At 37.3% G+C, this 20,845-nt stretch overlaps 4 long non-coding RNA genes across 5 annotated transcripts; 1 reads left to right on the forward strand and 3 right to left on the reverse strand.

Moving 5' to 3' along the window:
- Positions 1 to 90: 90 nt before the first annotated feature.
- LOC144643284 (uncharacterized) lies at positions 91 to 19,934 on the forward strand. 2 transcript variants are annotated; one of them, XR_013568885.1, is made up of 8 exons: positions 91 to 233; positions 5,749 to 5,888; positions 8,022 to 8,143; positions 8,292 to 8,549; positions 9,273 to 9,474; positions 9,741 to 9,890; positions 10,179 to 10,304; positions 19,415 to 19,934. It is a non-coding gene; the product is annotated as an uncharacterized LOC144643284 (long non-coding RNA). The 2 variants fall into 2 exon arrangements; XR_013568884.1 differs by lacking the exon at positions 8,292 to 8,549.
- On the reverse strand, positions 4,369 to 7,186 carry LOC144643285 (uncharacterized). The gene is made up of 6 exons (XR_013568886.1): positions 6,897 to 7,186; positions 6,296 to 6,363; positions 5,706 to 5,776; positions 5,102 to 5,419; positions 4,760 to 4,898; positions 4,369 to 4,665 (listed from the first exon to the last, which is right to left on the reverse strand). It is a non-coding gene; the product is annotated as an uncharacterized LOC144643285 (long non-coding RNA).
- LOC144643286 (uncharacterized) lies at positions 7,391 to 9,202 on the reverse strand. Its single transcript, XR_013568887.1, has 3 exons — positions 8,772 to 9,202; positions 7,926 to 8,100; positions 7,391 to 7,624 (listed from the first exon to the last, which is right to left on the reverse strand). It is a non-coding gene; the product is annotated as an uncharacterized LOC144643286 (long non-coding RNA).
- Positions 9,244 to 10,235, reverse strand: LOC144643287 (uncharacterized). The gene is made up of 3 exons (XR_013568888.1): positions 10,111 to 10,235; positions 9,659 to 9,867; positions 9,244 to 9,440 (listed from the first exon to the last, which is right to left on the reverse strand). It is a non-coding gene; the product is annotated as an uncharacterized LOC144643287 (long non-coding RNA).
- Positions 19,935 to 20,845: the final 911 nt, after the last annotated feature.

Below are 20,845 nucleotides of genomic sequence, written 5' to 3' on the forward strand. Positions count from 1 at the left end.
ATGCGTTATGTAAGCCACACTAAATTGTCTTCCTTGTTTGGGGTGATCGTTTGCGCGCCGTTTCAAGATCTTGAATGGATGCGTCGAGCTGGATGTGGAATGTAATGGACTTGAAATGGCTTTGAAATCAAAATGGAGATTGCAAATTCGATCCTGAAGCCTAACTCAATTTGCAAAGCATTCTTTTCTCGGAGAGGGTATCAAAGTTAGCTGCAATAACACGAGAAAAAAAGGTTGGTATTATAATTTATTGCAAACCAACAATTAAACGGCGCATCTTTTTGACGATTTTTGTAATCTTAAGACTTAAGCTTATAGTGATTCGTTTAGAAGGGTATTAAAGCTTAAATGCCAAACAAGCTTGTAGTGACACATCTGACACACAGCTACTGTAGTGAATCTTTTAAATGCAAAACATTTCCATACATGCGCACGCATGGGACTTTAAAAAGATTCACTACAGTAGCTGTAGGTGTGTCACTACAAGCTTGTTTGTCATATATGCATGAATTTCCACTGTTATCATTTTTCACATCAACTGTGTGACGACAATCAATGATCCTTGAAAAGAAGGAAACAAACAAAATGGACCAAAATCTGTCAATCCCAACGAACAGACGCATTACCTTTTGAACCCATCAAAGTGAACCTCTGTTTCTTGAGAGGTCGATTAAGACTATCGGAACGGTCCAGAACTGTTCTGAACCAGACCAGATTGGGTTCTGTTTACACAGGACCATTCTGGAACCTGTCTGGTATGGATCCAAAACTGGACCTGCAAAACAGCAGGTCCCCCTTGGATCAGTTCCAGAATGGTCACATGTAAACAAAAGGCCTATCTGGTTCGATTTTCAGACCGGATCTGTTTGAAATCGGTCCTGTGTCAGTAAATATGGCCAAAGATGATTGACAGAAGCGACAAATTCAATCGTTGATTGAGCTGAGTTCACATGCTATTGAAAGCACAGTAAGAAAACTATGACTACAAAAATGTGGTACAAAGGCGGCCAATGAAGTGCAGGGATTTCCGAAGGCTTTGGAGACACAAATCTGTTAACCTCTCTTCCATGCTGCTACACTGCCTATCCGCACAAGAACTCATTAGTTGGTTTGTTTGTGATAACAGAGGCGGTGCAGGGGGTGTGCACCCCCTCCCCCCCAGATGACCTGCAGCTTTCTAATACAAAAAAAAACCCTACTAGAAATGAAAACTCTGATGGCCATGTATCTTTATGTGCAATTATAAATTACCCCAAGACAAAAGACAACAGACAACATTAATAATTCTGCCAACACCCTACTTTTATTTTTTATCATTATAATTTCTTACAACAGAAAAAGTCCATTGAACGTCCAGAAGTGTTAGAACTTTAATCAAGTTTATACCCCATTCACACAATGCAGCTTAATAAAATTATGATAAGTAACAAAGATAATTTAAAAAAATTAAAAATCAGAACCACTTTAATGTATGGTTACATGCAATTGCTTGTAGAGATTTCTTTAGTATATGTTGTAAAAATGCTTTTGTTATGCCTAAAACAGCTTTTTTAAGCATTGGTTGAAATGGGGTACAAGCTCTGTCTAAACTGTGAATGCAATGAAAGTATATCTCATTTGTTTGCTTTCTGAAAATGATATTTATCAGTAATAATTATTAATTGTAAGTTTAACAGGGTTTTTTTAGTGAAAGGACATACTATCAAACGAATGAGAGATTTATTTTAACATTCTAAGAACTGGTATGTATATCTTGTTCCTTTTTGGTAAAAACTGAAAAAAGAAATCATTCCTGGATTTTTTTTATCACTTCAAATTCAGAGATCAATCTCACAATCCTGTATCCAATAAAGAAAATAAAATTACTTGGAGCTTCTAGAACTCTACATGCGTTAGTAGGTTAGTAAGCTTTGTCATTATAATGTTAAAATTAGTGAGGCTTAAAAAGCAAGTCAAGAAGAATCTAGATGCTCCAAGTTGTGTCTTTTCATTTTTTGACCTTTCCATTTTATTATTATTTTTGAACAGTCACTTGTTGAAATAAATGCAAAATTTTTATGCAACATCAGATTTTAAAAATATTGTGGTGGTACTCTGCGAAATAAAATCTTACAAACTGTGCATGTTTTGTTTAACTCATTGTGTGAATTGTTTGGTTTTTGATTAAATTATAAATTTCGCAGATGCTCTGTTTTTTCTTTTTCTTTTTCTATTCGTCTTTTTTGTGGGGCCAGGGGGGTGTATGTAGAGATATTGTACCAAAATTTGCAAAAAGCTGTTACAAAATAATATTGCTGAATGTCTGACAAAATTATTTAAACAAATTATTTTTACACTGATAGACTCATCAGAAGAAACAGTAACTGTATTCAGCCTACTACACAGTGGTATCCCAACTACTTGGACCCTCAATTTCTCAAACTTCCCAATAACTCGAACCAAAAGTCATTTCTCTTGGATTTGAGTCAAATACTGCAATTTTACCCCTGAATCCTTGAACTCCTAATTTCTCGACCCAATTGTCATTTCCCCTGGAGGCTCAGGTAATCAGAATTCCAGTGTACAGGGCTGATCATGTTCAAAAATAATGCCGTCTTAAGTGAGACACTGTTTTCAACCCAGTCATTTTCAAGCTCCATATAATATAGATTTTCATCTCCGTACTTTTGTTTATGCATCAGAAAATAGAAGCCTTGAGAATTTAGTTTTACATCAAGACAATAACCCTAATAGTTGATAGAAACAAGTTGGAACCTGATCTATGATAACCTCAAAATATGTAGCATTTATAGATGTCTGTGTGACTACATTGCAATAAAAAGCCTTCTTATATACAAATTACTGTACATTTGTCATTTTTTGAAGAAAATAACTTGCTCCAAACAGCTTCATAACACCAGTAGTAGACTGTTGGCACCTGTTGCCTCATAACTGCAAACTAAGATCACTTGTCTAGTCTCAAAGTTACAAATTAATCAATGTAGTATCTGTGAACCTTTGTTAGTTACAATTCTTAGACAGCCATTTAAAAATATTATAGCTGATGATAATTATAATGGTTACTGTAGTCCTGGACATTGCATTTGAGAAGCCACATGGAATATAAAATTGATAATCAATTTGTCACCCGATTGTGCAATGTTGTGCATGAATAATCAGCCTAAATAATTGTCTAGAAAATTGCCCAATTATTTGTTGAATACATTCACTTAACTCCATAAAATGTATTTGTTAGAACCACCTCAAGGAAATGCCAGGATCAATAGGAATGTTTAATTTGAATGATTTATGAGAACTTCATGTATGGGGATAAAAACATTTTTCTCAAATGTCACGAAAGGTCAAAGGGATTATGCTAGCTCATAAGACATTGAAATCAGCAGTCTGAGGTCTTGATTGATTTTGTTAAATTTTAACAGGAGACTTTGTAGTCAGTCAAAGTCAGTGCATAAATGAAGGGCTTGTATGTTGCAAAAAGGTCCTTAATGTAGTAAAACTTAGCTGTTACATGATGTAAATTATGGACCATTTGGCAACAAGATTATTAATCATTTCTGGGACACCAAATAGAAACTAAATCAAGACTTCAGTATGCCAATTTGCATGTAAAATTCTCATTGTTCAAAATTGGCCCAAACAAGACATAAATCCCCAAAAATGTTATTTTTGCCACCTGTTCATGTATAATTTTAATGCAGGGATGTAGCTAAGAAAACACTAAGCCGGCTTGTGAACAAGCCCAGCTGGCTTTTCTGGCCTTGGTAGCTCTAAAAGTTTACCTAAGTGTTTGTTTTCACATGAAATTTCAGCCGGATTTAAGTTCTATTTCAGCCGGTTAAATTAGCCGCCAGCCGGCCCTTAGCGACATCCCTGATTATTAATGCCTTAATTTGTTTGAAGTTGAGCTACATCCTCCCTTTGCCTAAGTTTGGGTAACTCAACATGTTAATTTAGGTATTCATGACCTCATAGATATCAAAATCAAAAGCAGCTGGGATGGCATCCTTATGTAATAAAATACAATGTGTAATATACATGTACTCATGACAAAAACAAAACACTTCCTTGAGGTGGAACAGGCAAATACTTTTTTATGGTGAATTAATTTGCAAAGGAAAATTCTAATAAAGTGAATAGTTGTCAGTAATTTTTTTCAGGCCAATTATTCATGCAGAACTGTACTGGGTATTTTTGGTAGATTCTGTATATTTTTCTAATGCAATGGTTCATGAGAACTGTCAAGGTTAATTTAATTGCAAAAAAAAAAAAACCAAAACAGGAAAATTTAATTTAAGAGAGTCCAAGTGGTTTGTAACTAACAGAGGTTCTGTTTTATTAAAATTGTATTTATTGTGGTTACTGATTTAAACCAGTCAGAGCAAATGTATATATGATGCTGAAATTACGCTTTGCCACAGCTTTAGTTAACAAATTATTATTTAAATGCCGAGAGAGTTCAATAATGAACAAGACTCAAAAGTTCATCGGAGGTCGAAAGTTTTTTTTCTTGTGACTTATGTAGGCCAAACAGCTTAATAATTATTTCAACTTTGTGAAAAAGTTCTTGTCTGTAGTTGTCCTCCTTTGTTGTGATGTCTGAATAAGCCAGGATACCAAGGCCTTTATGTCCTTGTCGACTCAACCAAACTGGCAGAAAGCACAGTTCTGTTAAATATATGGCAATCAATAAGCACTGTTGATCCATGCCACCTTTATCACCATCTTGAAGGCTTTAATTTTAAAATTATAGCAGTCTAACCTTTTATCTGGCACATGGCTAATTAACTTTCAGTGGTGTTGCTTGCTTGCCAAATCATCGCTCATCATATGGCTTTGTAAACTTCAAGGCTTGAAGTGAAAACCAACAGAATTTGTAGTTAACCTTAGGATCCTGATACCTAAAGTGCAAACAAATAACTTTAAAAGTGGATAGTTTAAAATTTATTTATTTTATAATTTGATTTGGAAAATTATTCATACAGCTGTTTATGGATAACATAACATTGTCTGCTTTGGTCAAACTTAACTAAACCTGTTGCTTCTAAAGGAGGCGGTAGTTATAATTTATGCCATCTTTTGTAGGTTGAACTGTATAATTTACCTGTAGAGTGGTGACCAAATGAAAGGATCAAGGCCTCTGAGAGCATATCCACTCATGATTGTTCTACTACTCTTGTCCAGTCTCCTGTTGAGTTTAAGCTTTCAGTTTCTCTTTCCCAGTCTCCTGTTGAGTTTAAGCTTTCAGTTTCTCTTTCCCAGCCTCCTGTTGAGTTTCAGCCTTCAGTTTCTCTTTCCCAGTCTCCTGTTGAGTTTTAGCTTTCAGTTTCTCTTTCCCAGTCTCCTGTTGAGTTTCAGCCTTCAGTTTCTCTTTCCCAGTCTCCTGTTGAGTTTTAGCTTTCAGTTTCTCCTTCCCAATCTCCTGTTGAGTTTTAGAAAGGTTGAAAATTGTCAGTTAAGTCACATGACAGTTGTGCACTATACCCTGACCTCTTCTGTCATTTTATCATCCTAAAACTTAACATTGTTCGATCACTTATCACTGCATCCTTTAGCAACTCTCCACCTCTACCACTCAACTCTCGACAAGTTGTGCACATAAGAGGCTAATTTTGTTCGTAATACTAACTAAGTTTTTAATAAGTTGTAATACAAAGTTGGTACGTATAGCAATTTCAATCAGCCTAAAATTATTTTGATACATGTACCTTGTAAATGCTTGTACTTCTAACTGTTGTTATTTTCACTCAGCTGGAGTCTTGTTATTCAAGTCTCTTCACTGCAAGCATATACACAAAAGAGTCTGACACCAACACAGTGACAAAATGGTCCGGGGGCATTTTCATCATGCAAAGATGTCATCAAGCACCAAAAAACAAGAACAGAAAAAGGTAAAAAAAAAGTCAGCATTCAAGGGCCTTAAGGCCCATCAGATTGGAACTTATTTCAGTTTCTGTAGAATTTAGCACCTAGGAGTATTTCTACTCCCCCTGGATGACATGCTAGTCCATCACAGGGCTGCAACCTCCAACATTAAATTTTTTGGTACCCATTTATACACCTGGGTGGAGAGAGGCACTGTACGACTAAAGGGACTTGCCCAAGAACACAACACAGTGCATATTTAAATTATAGAACAAAGTAACTCAAGGGCTGTAAACCTAGTCTCCTTCACAGAAATTCTTTTGGCTTGCCCACACTCCTTCCCAGCAAAGCAATTGCAGGATAATCCCCAAAGAACAGCTTCATTGTAGGCTACTGTAATCCATGCACGTGAAGTTTATTCACACTTTCTTACCTGTTTGTGGGCATTCCTTGTTCATTGATAAGAAATGTCTTTGGTATAATCAGTTCATCTGTCTGATCCTGAAACCAAACATTTGTATCTGTTTTCAAAATTAATGCATCCTGTAACATCACAACGACCAAGCAATGAACATTCAATTTGTATTTGTTGATGACTTGAGTCCTGTATTCAGTTTGCATCTTGTCCAAGAACACAACACAATATTGTGAAGTGATCTTGGAAGGGAAGCTTCGAGCCATGTGGCCCATACAAACGGAGCTTATCCTGGTTTCTGCAGCATTAAGCTGCTAGGAATATTTCTACTCCACCCTGAATGGGATGCTAGTCCATCATTTCCAACCCTGCATTGTGTTCTTGGACAAGGACCAAAATGTGTAGGACTCAAGTCGACAACAAAATAACCCTGACGAACAGCACTGATAAGAAACTCAAATGACTTGTTTCAGACTTGTGCGCTAACTATTAGGCCACTACATTACCCATCCCTACATATGGGTGGCTACACAGTCCTACTATTGAAAACAACTTTCCTTGATCACAGTTGTGTAATTCGAGAACAATGGGTTTTTGTTAATACTGTTGTATTGTTTACCATTTGGGGTAGACTTCTGTGGTACAAGTTTCGGATGTAGGCTGCTTCTCTCCGCATCTTTAAGTTACAAGCTCGCTGTCATGTGCAAACCAAGGTGGAAATCTTGTTAAGAATTTTACAAAAATCCTCATTAAGAATCTTAATAGGATTTTACAAGTTCTTGACTTTTATTCTTACAAGATTCTTGCAAAATAACACAAGTTCTTGAAAGATTCTTGCAAGGTACCTTCTTGTAGGTTTTTAGATTAGAAGATTCTTAACACTTACTAGATGTTTTACACTGTTATATCTTTTTGATTTTAATATTAGGTCAATTTTTATTTATATGAATTTATATTTTATAATTATTTTAAACTTTTAGTTTGATTATAATTTTACTGTTGTCTTTTTTAAAATCCTTAAATATGAGTTGTCATGTTCCTTTTAGATTTTGTAAGATTCAAGTTCACGATGATTCTTACAAGACTTTTTCAAGTTCTTCTAAGATTCTTTTACAATATTATTGGTTTTCATACAAGATCTTATAAAAACCAAGATTGTTAGAAGATCTTGTACATTATTTTAAGATAACTTGAATAATCATACACAAAATTAAATTTGGTGTAGGATATTATTCAAGTTTTTGAAAGGTTCTTGTAAGATCTTATAAGATGTCTTAAGAGTTGTAAAATCTTAACAAAATTTCCACACATGATTGACAGTCCAAATTGACACCATCAGCTACAGTCCTGAAATTAATTGTTATGAAAATCATTAATTCAATAACAACTAACATGATAACATATCACATGATTCTGAACATGAACAAAGATTCCTGAAGCTTAAGATTGCCCTGTAGATGTTATCTGACCTGAGCTAAGTAAAACAATGCCATGTAATTTGCCTGAGTTCAGATAAAATTTCAAATGTTTAGCGTAACTGTAAAAATTCAGAACCTGAGACAGCAACAATACAATGTTATTCTACGGATTATGCAGTATTTTACAACAGTGCCAGACACACAAAAACCAGCACATTAAGATTGTTTACCTCTTGAAGATCAAAGACACCTCTTGTGAAGAAGTTATCCATATGAGCACTGGAAACGAGCACTTCTCAGTGTTACTCATGTGTTTTTCCTCTCAGGTGGATAACTACTGGTAATTCCTATCTCCAAGTACACATCTGATATCTGTCCCCAACAACACTTGACATTCCTGGACATCTATGGATTCAAAAAGAATTGCTGAAGATAGAGAAATTTCTAGGTTAGTAACTTTTAAAAAATTAAAACAATACAGCTTGGGGTAAATTTTCCTCTCGGTAGTACTTGCTTTCCTTATGTAAGTTTTGAGTATTTGTTAGTAGATCAAGACTTGAAATCAAGTTTGTCCTTTGTTTGCAATACTGATGTAGGTTTTGCAAATTTGGTGGTATGAGGCCTTCGAAGGGGTAAAAGCGACAAGCGACATGACCCTGAATACTCGCGACAAAGGAACATTTTAACAGCAACAAACAACATCATTACAGCACTGAAATGCAACATTGACACAATATGACAGCAACACAATAGGGTAAAAAACAACAAGGACATTTACAGCTGTTAGCTAGGCAACATGGGTTCTCAGAAGCAAGCGACATTGCGACACGGCTACCCCCCTTGATAGGCCTCTGGTATGTCAACACAATATCCTTTGAAATGACTCATCATTCCCCATATTTATTGCTGTACTACAGTGTCTGTAAGTTTTGAGTTTTTTTTTTTTTTGTTGTTGTTGTTGGTTTGTCAAGACAACTGCCCCTAAAATCATACTCCTCTTATTAATCAGATTGCTGTTCCAATGTATGTGGTACTGAAATAATGTCAGAAGTGAAAATCAACATTGAATTACATACCTGTAAAAATGGGTTGATGCACCCATCAGATGAAGCACTTCATTCTCAAGTGACTTGTACTGTACCCAACAATGACCGTTGCACAGAACACACCAAAGAATGTTGACATCATGAAGTCTTCAAGCTGTCAATAAAATTGAAATGCACCAGGAACATATGCCAGATTAACACACATCATTTGCACTGTTTATTGTCACACTAATATATAATTATACATTTCGTGGGAACTTGGTGGTTCATTAAGACAATGTTACCTGTTATACTAATATATGCTTTATTTTTATTATTTTATTTTATCAACTAAATTGCCTTATAAATAACACGCACAACTAACAGTTAACTGTTCTGACAATTTGGTGGCACATGAAGACATTCTCCTTCAGAACCTGGCTACATACATCTCATAAGGATTTAGAGGTACAATGCAGAATGCTCGAGACTAAGAACCGTCACCCTTTTTCTTAGTGAATTTGCCAATTGATACTTATCTTTTTTTTTCAGGTGGATGCCATCCATGAGAAGTTCCTTCCTGGTTTCCAAGTGCACTGAGAGCAATGGTTGGACTTCAATGGCAAATGTTTACATCATAAAGTCTTCTCGCGATCTCGGCTGAGGCTGAACTTCTACTGGAACCTCTGTCAATTCACTTTAACTCAGCTGCCTTCAATTCTACAGGGATAATTGTCACACTTATGTACATTTGGTAAGAGTTGGGCAGTTCATCAAGACAATGCTCTGTATTTTACAAGTTTACTAATGTATGTTTAGAACTCGGTGGCTCATCAAAACATTATTCTGCAAAATGATGCCTGTCCCTCCTAATGTGGATTATCTTCATTGTGCAAGGTCTATTTGTTTATGCAGTATTAAATGAAAGTAATTCCTACCTCTTGTAGAAAGGTGTCTGTTATTAAGGGTTGGTGTAGCTATAGAGCACCACAAAGGACTTAATGATCTTGCTTTCTTCAGCCTTTAGGTGGACGATGACCAAGCGTCAAATGCATGTTCACAAGGACTAAGGAGTGGTGACAGTTGGACACCGGCAAGGAATGTTGACATTGCATTGTGGAGCTTTTTGGCAGTGAGGTTCTAAAAGCTGTTCAAAATAGAAAGTTATAAGTAAGTTGTATAAAATATAAAAGTTATCTTCCTCTCTGCAATGTTTGCTAGACTAATATAAATACTAATATATATAATATAATTTTGGTGGTGCATCGACAAATAATATCCTGTAAACCATATGCTTATCCTTTTCTGTATAGTTTGCTAGACCAACGTGAGAATATGAGGTTAGTTAAAGATAATTTCCCTGACCATCCTTAGCTTCAAAACATCCTACCAGCATGTTTTGTGAAAGACAGTAAATCGCAAGGTTTTTCTCAGGTGGATGTCAACCCTTGTTTCCAGGTAGACTGGTAGCAGTGACAGTTGGACACTAGCACAGACAGTAGACATCATAAAGCCTTCTCAAGTTGTTGCTGGAATATCCTGCTACATGTAGTTCCCTTAAAGACAAAGCTGCTCAATATAGAGGTTAGTGATTTTCAAAAACTGAAAAGAGTAAGTAAAAACCCAGTATAAGAACTAATTAAACTTGAAATTTTTTTTTCCCTTCAAAATTTGAAATTTTAAATTTTTTTAAAAAAAAAAAAAAAAAAAAATTTAAAAAAAAAAAAAAATTTAAATTTTTTTTAAAAAAAAATTAAAATAAAAAATGGGGTGTATTAGTGTAAGCTTAAATCTGTAATGACTGCTTTACAATGTAATGTAATAAGAATTTGTCCGTACATCATACACAACTCTCTCTTTCCATTCTGCTTGCTGCACTAAATGTATTTTGATAGAATTTGTTCATATTATATCAAGACAATATAATATTAATTAAAAGCTTTCTTCACCCTCTCAAAACTGATTGCTTTGCTAAATGTTTCTTCTGTGAATTTGTAGACTCAAGACAATGTCCCAAACCATCCCAACCCTCTTCATACCTTTGCTGTAACTTCTCGAGACTACCTTGGTGTTGTGGTAAGTAAACTTGTAAGGTGAAGGCTGAGGTGTCTGTAAGGTTGTCGATGATTGTCCATCACTGCTCTGTCTGCACTGGTGCGTTTGTGGTCTGTAGTTGGTTTCACAAGATGATTTTGCTTCCTACTAAGGAACTAAAGCACATTTTACAAGTTAATATCAGAAACTGAGAAATGCTAAACACGTATGGCTTACCTTTATGATAAGAAACGAGTGATCCAAAAATGCCTTCATAGGTGAAGACACCTGATAAAATGACGTGATCTGAAAATGAAACTTGATTTGGTTAACATGTTCCTGAAAGAAAATGTTTCCATGTTAATGTTTAAGAAAACACACTGACAGCCATCCAGTTTTATTTTTTATTAATAATGTCATATTTACATAAGTTTTGCTTTAGTAACAATCGTCACGTCCCCGAAAATGGACACCTTTTGATTTGATCGAAATTTAAGTGAAATTATACGCATAAATGTGCGAAGGACCGATTCAAAACAAAAATTTGCCCCCGAAAGTGGGCTACCTGAAATAAAATTATTTCATTAGTAATGTTGCTGGAGCAATATCTTATCATTAGAAAAAGCACACTGACAACATTTTTTGTGGTTTTATTGTAAGCAATAAGTAAAACTATATATTAAGTTAGTTACAATAATATTTACTGATCTCTTTGTGACATCTTGCAGTCTTCTCCATTCTTTTGCTCCCGAAAATGAGCAGCGTCTATGAACTATGCTTTTTACAATAATTCAATACTTTAACAATGATGCAAAAAATCCACAGGACCTAAATTAATCCATGAGGGGGGTGCGCTCCTTAATCTGAATAATTTAGCGTCCAGAGTAAGCCAAGGGTGTTCCAGTGTCTGTCAACACCTTCATTTAGAACACCCAGGGCTCCCCAGACAATTCTCGTTGCTCTGTCTGCCTTGGCTTGCTAAAGAATCAATGTCGATACCAAGCCTTTATATATTGCAGCCAGAATGTGTAGCGAAACAGAAGCTTGAAAAATCGAAAGCCGTACTGTAAGCCGGAACTGAATTATTAATAATAAATATGATTACAACTAAAGTAAGTATACGTTATACACATACCTCATGCCAGGTTGTAGAAATCGACTCACCTTGTATATCATTGCTTGGTCCTTCTACCCAAAGAATATTACTGCTGTTTCAACATAAGTGTTGCCAGAGAAATGCTTCAATGACACGACAAGCATAGAACAGCCAAGAGGTACAACTGACATTAAAATCATGCCCAGTGATTTCTCCCATGCAGCCATGCATATTTCAGACAATGTCCATAACCTTGTTAAGACTGGTATCTCGACAATGTAGCTATAGGGTGATTTGCAAGGCCTGATGATCCATTGAGAATTCCACTCATGGCATGTACAACCTTGCTGAATGGTCCATTAATTCGGTTCTGACCACAATCAGTGTCTCACAAGCCTTTCATTTTGAGGGTCGGGTACAATGCGGTTGATGACAGATCACCCCATAAATCATAGACACAGCAATAAGAAATGAGCACAAAGTCAAAGACTAAAAATTAAATTTTGGCATTTGTAGACTTTCACAGGGCACCAGGGTAGATGGATGATTGATTGATTACAGTCCTGTACGCCATTGGTGCTAAGGGCAGCAACAAAGTTTCTCCACTCACATCTGTCGCGAGCTTGACTCTCGATGTCTCCCCAGAAGTAGTTTAGGGTCTTCAGTTAAATATCTACCATACTCCTCCAAGTTGTTTTTGGTCAAGTCTATGTGGTCTTTTTCCTTCAGGTGTCCAATGGACTGCTGTTTTTGGAATAGCTTTCCCTTCCGTTCTAAGCACATAGCCTATCCTGCTCCAATGCCTCCTTCTTATGATAGTTCTCATGTTTATTTTTTGACATCGGGCAAGCAGATCTTTGTTCGAGATGACCCTTGGCCAACAGATATGTAGAATTTTCAGAGGGATTTGGTGTGAAATGAGGACAACCTCTTCATGTCATGCTCTGTCATCTGCCAGCATTCAGACCCATACAGGAGTACTGGCAAAACACAGCTTTGGTATATCGCTGGGTTTGTTACCTTGCTATACTGTGCAGAGCTCCAGATAACATTCAGGTTGTTAAAAGTATATCGAGCTTTGTTTAGCCTACTTTAGATGCCGTTGCTGGTTCCTCCATTCTGACCAATTACACTGCAGGTAGCTGAATGAAAAGAAGTAATTCTCATTCTTGGCAACTTCCAATGCATTTGGAATGGAGAATTATGCTACACATCTTGAAAACAGATTGCAAAACAGTTTTGCAGTCACCTCAAAGAGCATTGCAGTCACCTTGAGGAAGGGTGTTGAGAAAAAGGTCCTTCAGTGGAACCTATCAATGATCTTTTCATCAGATCATGGTAATATATGGAAAGCAGATGATGATGACCATAACCCAGTGTGCAAATGCTCCAATAATGCTGATCCTGAGCGGAATGACACATTTTCTACATGCCAAAGAGAAGTATGTCCTTCAGATTACATTCTGTGATGAACTGCTTCTACAACAAGACCAGTTTCAGAAATATGTCTGCCTTCTATTATCATTGGTGACAGAAGCTTTGCTCAAGTAGTTTAGAAAGCAGAGTTACATGTTTGTTGTGTTTAAAGGTCAGTTGATAACAAATCACCCTACAAAAGTGAGTGACTCATAGACACAGCAAGAAGAAATGAGCACCAAGTCAAAGACTAGGATTAAATTGTGGCAATTGTAGACTTTCACAGGGCACAAGGGTAGACGAATGATTGATTGATTACTTCCCTGTACGCCATCAGTGCTAAGGGCAGTGACAAAGTTTCTCCACTCATGTCTGTTGAGAAATTGATTCTTCAATGGAACCTATCAATGATTTGTTCATCAGTGGCAATTTCTATGGAAAGCAGATGAGGGTTACTGTAACCAAGCATTTGCTCAAATGGTGCCTACCCTGAGTAGAATGGCACAGCAGAAGACTGTATTTTGAGTTACATTCTGAATGAAGTGCTTCTACAATGTTCAAGACCAGTTTCAGAAATGTGTTTACCTTCCATGATCATTGATGTTTGAATCTTTGCTCTAATGGTTTAGAAAGCAGAGTCACATGTTTGTTGAAATCAGCCAGTGAGAAGTTGGCGGTACTTGTGTTGTTACAAAGTGTTCCAGCCCTATGTTTCAGTGCTCCACTGTTTCTAACTACCTCAAGAAGGTGAAAGCAACATTTCATGTTATAACAGTTGCTACATAGAGCAGTGGAGATTACTTCATACAGTATGGTTCTATGAAAGCATTATTTTGAAGCAGACAAGGACTCCAACAACATGATGACGCTGACCAGACAATGACCCATTTTCTACACACTCAAGAGAAGTCACCCTTCAGATATATTTACAGTTGGAGGGTTTTATTTCTTTTACAGATTTTTGAGAGGGCTTCCAGGCTTTGTTTTATAAAATTAAAGATGTGTTTGCAAGACCAGTTTCTCAGAGATATATCTAGATCTGCTTTCCATCATCATTGACATTGGAAGTCACATGGGGATATTTCAAGTTACAATTCAGCCAGTGAGAAGTTAGTGGTATTTTTAACAATCCGCAAAGTTCTTGTGTTCAAGTGCTCCATTGATTCCAAGTAGCTCAAGTGTAATATAACAATTTCGTAGTACCACTGTTTCTATGTATAGTGGTGAACTCTATACAGTACGCAGCAGTGCAGTTTCGTAAGTCAAATTCTTGGTAGGCCAGGACCAGACAAGATCAAACAAGAGAAAATTTGTTGAGAACCTTGTTTCAGAGGAAGAAGCTTCTCAAACAAGCATTTAGAACAAGTCGACAACCTTCAAGTGCTATACAGTATCCTGCTGAAACTTTGAAGATGTCTACAGAAAGTGTACTGGACACTTACAGTGATTAGCAAGATGTATTACTAACAACTGAGAACGAACAGGAAGAGTATTGGACAGAATCCTTTAGATGGGTCCTTAATGAACAGGCTGCCACCTGATATCTGTGATGCTGAAGAAGGCAATGACATTGGCACTGACCTAGGAAAGAAGAGGGGAAGATCTTTAAAATGGCAAAGCACCTGAATCAGATCAGTTGACCCACTGATCTGGTGCAGATGTTACTCTCTACTAAATGAAAGAACTGAGAAGAAGGGATATAACATTTAGTGACATGAGCAAGTGTGCTGCCTTATTGATTTTCAAGAAAGCCATATGTACAAGCTGACTGCAATAACAGCAGGGTATCACTGTTATCCTTATAGTCAGGAAAATCTTCTTTTGTTAAGCCCTCGTGAAGCATGTATCCTTTTTGTGTTGATGAAGTGTTGGTTAAGGCAAGCTACAAGTAATGTCAGTCACAAAGGCCAACTCAGACAACCTGTAGGGTATCACCTTGTTATCCTTATGAGTCAAACTCTTCCATAAAGCCATTGTGAAGTGTGAATCCTTAGGTGATAGTGGAGTGATGTAGATGAATTTGAAGCCATGCCACTGGTAAATTGTCAGGCTCTCTTTAATGTCAGCCACACCAGGGACGGGGAGCATTTTTCCAGGTGGGGGGGGTTTTTTTTTTGGGGGGGGTAAGCTTTTTTTTTTTTTTTTTTTTTGAAAGAGGGGGGGCCCCAACCCCCCCCCCCCCCCCCCCCCCCCCCACACAGGGTGACTTAAACAACTGGCAGGATACCACTTAGTTATCCGTATAAATTAGTATCTTCTGTCAAGTCATTGTGAAGCACCTGTCTTGAAAGAGGTGTTGGTGAAGTGCTGTAGAAAAAGCAAACCATTGATAAAGAAGGTAAGGTTGATGTAATGTCAGTTATAGTGCCTTTCTTCACCCAGGTGTATAAATGGGTACCAACTCATTTAATGCTGGGGTAATCCTGCGTGATGGACTAGCATCTCATCCAGGGAGGAGAAGGAATACTCCTAGTCACTTCTTGCTATGGAAACTGGGATAAGTTCCGGCCTGATGGGCCGCTAGGCTTGTATGCAGACTTTACCGTACCATTGTGAAGCACCTGTCTTGAAATAGATGTTGGTGAAGTGCTTCAGATAAAGCAGGCTATTGGTAATAAAGGCAGGATTGATGTAATATCGATCATAATGGCATGCAAAAGAGCTTCATTTTAAAGGCCTTCATCAGTTCTCTAGTATCGATCTTTTGTTGAATGACCCCAACTCTGCACATCAGGAGCAAGGAAACATCCAGAGGTTTACAGTGCAAATTTGTGGTTGTCAGCTGACACATATAAAGAACAAGCAGGGTGTGCTACTGTCAACTGAGAAGGGACAGGAGGAGTGTCAGACAGAATATTTTAGGTGGCTCTGCAACAAGGAGGTTCAGAGGAGCCAGCTAATGTACTGTCTGAGATGCTGAAGAATGAGCCTTGGTTTATAAATGGTCTTAAAGCTTAAAGCTTAGCTGGACCAGTTCAGCTTAGTGATGAACATTTTAATAGTGAGCCACCAAGTTGGCTGCAGAGAAATATTACAGTACTGTCATTCTCAACTTATTAGTGTCCAGAGGACGCAGCTAATGTGGTATCTGAGATGTTGAATATTAGTAAAATGAAATTAAAAATGAAATGAGTAACATGAGCATTGGGTCACAAATAGTCTTAAGAATAGTAAAGCACTTGGCTGAACCATATCAGCTTGGTGGTGAACACTTTAAGAGTAGGCCACAGAGCTGGCTGTAGGGATATTGATATTACTGTCACTCTCAACTTAGTGTGGTGTGAGTAGGGATATCAAGTGACTGGTGCAAGTGTGTTGTCATACTAATTTTCAGCTTTCCACCTGACAGCAACAAATGGTAGGGTACATCACTTTGTTTTCTGTAAAAGGCAAATCTTCTGTAAAATCATTGTGAGGCGTCTATCCATAGCTGGTGATAAAATTCTGCAGAAAATTCTGCCTTAGAAAGATGTTGCATAGCTTTTGGCCAAGAAAAAATATACAATAATGAGTTCTTCAAACAGACAAAGCAGGATTAGAAATCACTATATTATCTGTGTCAACAAGGTGGTGTTGGAGTGGATTGAAGATGCTCAACAGGGAAGCTAATAACAACTCCAAAGTTGCTCTCAAGTGGATTACCAGAGAGTAAAATGAAGTGAGCCATCCCAGGTCAACCTGGGAAGAATTAGAGGCAGATTGAACTTTAAGCTAAAGTAAAGGACCAAAAGGAATTGAGTCAGACCTTGCTTTTTTCCAGTGTAATTGACTTAGTATCTAAAGCGTTGATAATATTATTAATGACAGCAAGAATAATCGTGACACAGCTTTAAGGGCTTTCATATGGTCGCAGTTGCACAATGCCAGAGTGATCCTTTACTATTTATTCTGTTGTTTGCCACTTTGTGCAGGTGATCCAGTATCTCAGTCCAGAGTCAGGCTCTTCATTCGCTGCTGAGTTCTTCCACAGTTTACACTCTATCTACCTGGCTGGTTCACTTGTATCTTCCTAATCCTTGCTCCTATCTATAGGAGTGACAGGAATGGAGAGACCTTGTTGTTTTCCTGTGAGCCAATTAGGGCCAAAGGAATCATGATGTTGATGATGTGACGGATGATGATGATGATGATGATGACGATGATGATGATGATGATGATGACGACGAAATGGTGATGATGATGATGACGATGCCAGGCTTGGATGTGTAAACTTAGTATTCCTTTGTCTGAAGCATGGTGTTGAGTATGTCTTGATTGCTTGTTTTGTATGAATTGTCTGCAGCAGCTGCCTATGCTCCACCATGGAGCAAACAGGCATCAGTCAAGCATGTCATAAAGCTTCAATAGCAGTACTTGTTGAAACATTCATATCCCAGGCATTAAAGGCCAGCATGATATTTTGCCATCCATTGGTGTCCTGTGTCCTTCTTGTGCAGGAATCCCACCATCTCCATCCAAAGCCAGGTCCTGTTTGGCTGTGCTGAAATTTTCTAAAATTTACACTGCCTACCTACATTAGCCTACTAGGAAAATTTCTTAACTTAATTCCTAACTGTAGCAATAGGTAATTTTCATTATGATGTCATCGACAACTGAAGGCAAAGTCTGTTCTTGCCCCCATAGTAATTGCGGCTCTACAAATGTTTGTATTTGCAGTCAAAATAAACTTGATCTCTTAACTAGAATTTGTTGTCAAATGACATCATAATTTAATGTAAACAACCTTTTGCTTTGGTGATCATCTTCTGCTCCAGGTCCAGGATTCTGCTTCTCCTTTCATCGCCGCATTGGCAGCTTCCTAGCTTCTTACACTAACCACTAACTACACTAACTGCCTAATCAAGTGCAGTTCTTCTTCTGTGAGTTGTTGGTTTGCTCCAGTGCAGTACCAGAGGTATTCCAGTCTTCTGCCACCACCAGTCTTCTGTATTTCACTTTGCCAGTTCCATAGGTTGCTGATGTGAAGTCTACCTATGCCTACGATTTGTAGACAGTCTAAACTATGAAGGCCTTCAATGTACATTGTAGGTCTCCTTTGAGGAGAATCCTCCGACAAGGCAACATTGACAAGGAGACACACATACATGTCTAAATGTCAGCACTGCCATAGTGAGAAAACCCTCCCCACTGCCTATCACTTCTGGACTATCTTTGCTAACTGCCTGGCTACCTATCCTCCTCGGGTTTGTTGGATGATCCTCGTCAGTTGGTGTTGAAGGCTACCTAAATAACCGATCTAAACTAAGGTGTGTGCATTGTCCCATAATCCCATGCCCTAATGCCTTTAAATTTTGGTAACTGAAGGTTTTATTTTAGTTAACTCCAGAGTTGTCAAATGAAAGTTTAAAACTATAATTGAAAAAAGGTAAATGTTGCCTGCATGACTCAACTGCCATGTAAAAAAATAATATTCCCATAAAATTTGAGGCAACCATTAAGCCTTTTCAATGATTCTACACCTTGCAAAACTAAAAGGCATTTAGGGAAAGTACTTAGAGTCGTGACAACTGATCTACACTTTTCCTAAACTGTAACTAGCTATCTGTAACTAGAAAAAAACCATGAAAACTGGAAGGAGTTGCCAAAACTGGTCTCCTTTCAACAGTTGAATGGCCTTGAAAAGTTGTAATGCAATGTCTGGTTGAACCTTACTGAAAGAATTTCACTTATCAGTATGTAGACTGTCAAGTGAAATGTAATACATATGAATTGACCTAGGCGCAACTAAGCAGTGACTCGAAATGCAAGAAGAACAACGAAATGTCTCCAACATGATGTCGAGTTGCAGCCGAAGTGAAGTCAAAAGTAAGCTGGAGTGAAGTCAAAAACAAGCTGGAGTGAAGTCAAAATAGAATCGGACTGAAATAAAAAATAAAAGAATAAAAGCCGAACTCAAATCTCTGGCCGAATAACCTGCAAAGAAACCCAAATTAAAAAAAGGCAAGAGGAAGGAACCACACCAACCCTAGGGACCCATTAGTAGACCTAATTAGATTAACTAAATTAAGTTAAGCCGAATCAGAAGTACGTGGACTTCTGGCCGAAAGTGTGTGCTTGTATGCTTTGCAAGGTTCATCCAGAGCTCTATCTACCCTCCCCTCCCAGCCCACAATTTATTTAACTAACCACCATAATGATCTTTCATCAGGGTCTTGTCTTGCTTGGGCAAAGCTGAACATACTGATAGAAGTCAGGCTGCTCTGTGGTGAAGCAGGTTGAACATGGTCTGATTGGATCCTTGGTGGAGGAGGACTGAACCATGGCATGCTGTGCAAATGGACTTTGGAATGGCTGACTGGAGAATAACTGGTGCTCAGGAGGGCAACTGAAAAAAATATAAATGAATGTTATTCAAAAACAAACAAAAAATGTCTGATTTCACTACAATTACGACAGTGGAACTATAGATCATATGAATGCCTAATCATTGATAAACAAAGACTATTAATAATCAGGATGTATTAAACGGTTGCCATAGGAACAACTGCTACTAAATCACTTTTTTATAGCATTGACTACATTTTACTTAAAAACGAGTTTCTTGGTCAATTTTGTCATTTGATTATTGTTTTTTGCTTTTTAGTTAAAATAAACGTTTTGATAAGTCAAACCTATCTGCCTATTGTAATTAATGTACGTTAATGCGTGGTTACAGAAAATGTCCATACCCCCCCCCCTACAAAATTCTAGGGGGTGGGAGGTGTCTCGAAGACCAAAAACTTTGAGAAAATGTATGAAGCTTATTTGGAATTTACAAAGGGGTGGGTGGGGGGGTCTCGAAAAAAAATCCCTTCCGTGGTAAAGTTATTGGACTAATTTATGGAACTCCACAATACATATAGTGTCAGATGAAACGTTTGAAAATTTAGGTTTTGTTAAGTATAAAACACACCAATTTTTTAATGGAACAAAACAACTGACACGTTCCACTATTTATGTAGCTTTTTCACTTGGATTTATAAATTTAATGTACTTTGACGGTAATATTTTTACTTATGTATTGCGCGGCAAATTAACGATAGAAAATTCGCGGAAACAAACAAAGCGCGAATTATTGTGTTTGCCTCAATATGGCAAATAATTTCCGCAACCGTTTGAATTATTCACAGTGAATATACTCATATCTTTCAGTATGTTTTGCTGATTAAATTTAACGACTATAAAATTAATTTGCTCTTTTTGAGTTGTCAAAATCCACAGGGAAAATTTACGGATAAACGTTTAGAAAAGTCGAAAACGGATTGCCTTTATTGTAGCGCATGTATTTGCATCCCTTGTAAACTTTGCGTTACAAATTTTTGGCAGTTATCTTTATTTCTACGAATATTTCATAAAGAAAATTTGACAGAATTTATTTGGCACCGAATTTGAACTAACAGCGTAAACTTTTAGCCGCCGATTGCAAATGTAAGAACAAAAAATTTAAGGAATTTCACAAGGCAAAAAACAATCAGTTTAATTTGGTATGTTTAAAGCGATTTCCAGTGGAAAATTTCGCCCAGAATGAGAGTTTTTGCTTGCAAAAAGGAATACCCCGATAACTTTTTCCCGCCAAATTTTTGACTGCAGAGTTTCGCTA

This window comes from Oculina patagonica, chromosome 2 (assembly GCF_052425735.1).
Source record: "Oculina patagonica isolate OP01 chromosome 2, crgOcupat, whole genome shotgun sequence".
Taxonomy (NCBI): Eukaryota; Metazoa; Cnidaria; class Anthozoa; order Scleractinia; family Oculinidae; genus Oculina; species Oculina patagonica.